We start from the raw sequence: 4,663 nt of genomic DNA, 5'->3' as shown, positions 1-4,663 counted from the left end.
AGACAATGGAACAGAACGGTCCATGTGCAACACCACAGGAGCCGTCTCCCACAGCCTTTTCACACCACAATACCACACTCCCCCTGCCACAGTCCAGTCTCAGTGGAGACAATGGAAGGCAGGAAGGCACAGGTGAGACACCGGAGTCGCAAGCTCCTGCAATCCTTCCACAAACCAATTACAACAAAAGCCCAAATCAATTATTTCCGTTTGGGAGGATCACAACGGCCAAATTTTACAAATGACAAACCTCAAGACGCGACGCAGGTCTTGGAACCACATCGACGACCGCCAAACGCAAATGCCGGGTCAAGGACTGTTCTTCGCCTGTTCTTTGCAACTCTTGTAGTCAATTTTATTGCCCTTTTGAACTGGGCAGATAGGGGTGTTTGCGAGAAGAGTTTGAGCACTTCCTAATGATTCCCCCTAACCAAAGACCATTTATGACAGGGGCTATCCCATTTATTGCCTCCTGTTTTAGAGGAGATTCTCTGGTCTTTGTCGGATCTGGGCTGGGGGAATGGATGTTAAGTCCTGTAGCAAATGGTTCCTTTGATCAGTCAAACAAATGTTGATTAGCCTAAGCGCGTGCCCTTCCAAACACGTACAGCACTTCCTCATAGCTTCTTTAGTCATTTTTCAATCATCTTCCAATTGTTTACAGCACAAGTTTGAAAAGCTCGAGAAAATTTTAACATAATAGCATGACGCCAAATGTGTTAGAGGATCCATATGTCGTAAAGTGTTGTATTTTTACTATCTTTCACTATCTGTCCTACTCACTCCCCCCTTCTGAGGCCTGGCATCGCCCATGCCTCACACCTTGACAAACCTTTTTGGGAGAATGTGTTCTTTACTACATATGAGTCCATCATTTAATTTGACTTTCTTTCCAAAACGCTTCTCAATTTCCCAGTTCACACATCTTCTGCATGTGTTACTGGTTCTCCAGATTTTTCTCTAGTTAATTATCACTCCAAAAGCAACCTTTACTTTTCTTTTGTCTGTTTTTTTTCTTTTTTTTTTCTTAGCATTTAACTTAAATTTCGTTGTACGTGTTACAATGACAAATAAAGATCTACCTACCTACTCAAAATCACTCTTCCTTCAAAGTCGCTCGACTAATTTTCCATGGTAGCCTCCAACAACTTCAACCACTCAAGCTGTATTTTCCTTTCAGTCAGGCATTCAGTCATCAATGCTCATTTGCATCTCACACACAGTCTCCAAAAAGGAGTCTTTCCATCACATTGGTCCCAATTCATCCAAGCACTCCACACAACATTCACATACCATTTTCAACTCAAGGTTCCTGATAGAACAATGCACCAATCCAAAAAAACTCAACACAAAAAAAAAAAACTGCTGGCAAATTAATCAGGATTTTTTCTTTGTTTTTAAATTTGAAGAACTCAATCTCTCAGGTTCAGCTCGCATATAGAAGTTTGTATAATCTTATAACACAACCAGTCAACTATTTCTACTAAATGTCAATGTCTTAAATTCACAATTTTGGTTCTTACAATTCCTGAAAGCATGTTCTGTCGTTTCTTACTTAACATGCACTAGTGTGGATCAATTTCTGCTCGCAAACAGATTTCTCTCTTTTCCTCTCATTCTTATCTTTCAGTTGTTTCTGTTCTGCAGTGCAAATTGGATAGACCACAGTCTAGCAAATTTCTTTATACTAAAAGTTTAGCCAATTTTCATCATTTTAACACAGATGCACAGCTCTCGCGCGCATAGGGCAGGTCCCAGCACCAATGATTCGTCACAGGCTGGCCATTTCCTGTGGTCGATCATGAGCTAGTCCCTCCCACGCACGCGAGGACAGCACATTCTAATTTTTCATTTATCTTCTCGAAGCAAGTTACATTTATTTACCACTTGATTTGCAAATTTTAACTTCAGTGTACACACACACTTTGATCTCTGGTCATTTGTCATTGGGCATACAACAGCATTGCCATACTTCTCGTATGGACAGGAGCTCTAATAATCTAAAAAACGTTCTAATAATCTGACAATGACATGTTCTGCTGTCATATGGACATCTGTTACTTCTTTCTCTGCATGAGCATGAGGGGTCAAAGTGGAGGAAGCTTGTCATGCTGTAAATGTGACTTTTCCTCTGCCCCTTCCCCCACCCCTTGATTGGTTTTGTCTTGCAAAACGACACGCTCTTGCCAAGTGTCCTCGTCTCCCACAGTTCCAACAGTTGTCAGAATCTGATGGGGGTTTCGAATTATATGGTGGCCTGCGACCTTGCTGGCCTCTACCTCTTCCTCTGCCCCTTTGGGAGCTTCGGAAGAAGATCTTTGCATCTTCATTTAGATCATTATCATCATCTAGATGAAATACATCAGAACATTTGCCTTTCTCAATCGTCACAACACAAGCAGTGTCTGCTTCCACCAAGTGTTTCCTCACCCAGTTGCCTAAGTCGGGGGGTGAAACAGTGAGGAGCGCATTTCTAAGATGTTGCTGATAAGCACTAGTCAAGTCAAGTCAAGTTTATTTGTATAGCCCTAAATCACAAGCAGTCTCAAAGGGCTTCACATAGACAGAAATTGACAATTATTCTCAAAGCATCCCCTGATCTTAAGCTCCCAAAAGGGCAAGGAAAAACTTAAAAACCCCTAGCAGGGGGAAAATGAGAAACCTTGAGAAGGGACCACAGATGGAAGGATCCCCCTTTCAGGATCACCAGGTTGAAATGGATGCAGAGAGGGCACAAATGATACAACATGAAAATCAATTAAATAAAAAGTGGATGTCCATGTCACAGCAGAGGGCTGCCGAAAGGAGCCCTCAATTGTCCTGGCAGTGCTCTTCGAGGAGGTTGAGCTGCAGTTCCCCTATCCTGAATTGGCCACGAGAATCCAGATAGCCGCTGTCAGCATGGGTACCACCTAACCACCTCCCCGGCCGGGGAGGGGGGAGGGAGGGGGTGGAGAGGGAGAGAAAACAAACTCCAGCCGAATCGGCCACTACAGGTTAGTTAAAGGCCATGTCATAGAAATGTGTCTTTAAACGTGTCTTAAATGTTTCTACTGAGGTAGCAGTCCTAATATCCATTGGTAGGGCATTCCAAAGCTCTGGAGCCCGAATAGAAAATGCTCTAGAGCCTGCAGACATTTTCTTAGCCCTCGGTGTCGCTAAAAGGGTAGCGTTTTGCGAACGAAGGTTACGAGACGGAACATAAGGAACAACTAGGTCGACGAGATATGAAGGCGCTAAGCCATGCAGCGATTTATAGGTTAATAGAAGAACCTTGAAGTCACATCTTAAATGGACCGGAAGCCAATGTAAGTTGGCTAGTATTGGGGTAATGTGATCAAATTTTCTTGTCCGAGAGAGCAGCCTTGCAGCGGCATTTTGTACTAACTGTAGACTTTTGATGCGGGACTTAGGAAGACCCGAAAATAGTACATTACAGTAGTCCAGGCGCGACGTGACGAACGCATGTATAATAGTTTCCGCATCACCGGTCGAAAGGATCGGACGAATCTTTGCAATATTACGAAGGTGAAAAAACGCAATTCTGGTTATATTCTTAATGTGCTTTTGAAAGGAGAGAGTTTGGTCAAATATTACCCCGAGATTAGTTACAGTATCGCTTTGAGTGATAGTACGGTTATCTATAGTTATAGCGGTTTCCTTGAATAAGTGTTGATAACGAGCTGGACCAATTATCAACATCTCAGTTTTATCTGGGTTAAGACGAAGGAAGTTGAGAGACATCCATTGCTTGATCTCCGCAAGGCACTTCTCAAGATTACAACAATCCCGCGGATCTGTCATCGATAACGGCATATATAATTGGGTGTCATCCGCATAGCATTGAAAACTAATATTATATTTACGTATTATGTCCCCAAGCGGAATCATATAAATATTAAAAAGAATTGGTCCGAGAACCGATCCCTGTGGGACACCACATGTAACATTATAGAGCTCCGAGGACGCATTGCCATGGACCACTCGGTGCGTCCTGTTTGATAGATAGGAATGGAACCAGCCTAGTGCTGACCCTGAAATACCAACACAACTTTTAAGACGCCCTAATAAAATATCGAAGTCTACAGTGTCGAAGGCAGCACTAAGATCGAGTAGTAACAGTACAGACGAAATGTTTGAATCCATAGCTACGAGGAGATCATTAGTCACTTTCGCAAGTGCTGTCTCAGTGGAATGATTAGCTCTAAAACCAGACTGAAAAGTGTCGTATCGATTATTGGCGACCATGTAATCAATAAGCTGCTGCGCTACTACTTTTTCAAGAAGTTTTGCTATGAATGGGAGGTTTGAAACTGGCCTATAATTACTGAGACAGTCCGGGTCAAGATTTGGTCGCTTAAGTAACGGTTTAATGATAGCGGTTTTAAAGGCTGTTGGCACTATCCCAGAGGAGACAGACAGATTGATTATATTTAAGACGGACGGTCCTAAAATTTGAAATAATTCTTTAAGTAGTTTGGCTGGAAGAGGGTCGAGTAAACATGTTGTTTGTTTAGCCGCACTAACAATTTGTGTAAGCCTTTCAAGAGACACGCTTTTAAAAGTTGAGAGGGTTGTTGCATGATCATCAGCGTTGGTAAACGGCGTGCTCGACCGAGCGATTGGAATGCTATTCTTGATCTCATCCCTAATGGATTCAATC

The sequence above is a fragment of the Syngnathus typhle genome, unplaced genomic scaffold, assembly GCF_033458585.1.
Source record: "Syngnathus typhle isolate RoL2023-S1 ecotype Sweden unplaced genomic scaffold, RoL_Styp_1.0 HiC_scaffold_28, whole genome shotgun sequence".
Taxonomy (NCBI): Eukaryota; Metazoa; Chordata; class Actinopteri; order Syngnathiformes; family Syngnathidae; genus Syngnathus; species Syngnathus typhle.
Note: the sequence above shows the minus strand (reverse complement) of the source record.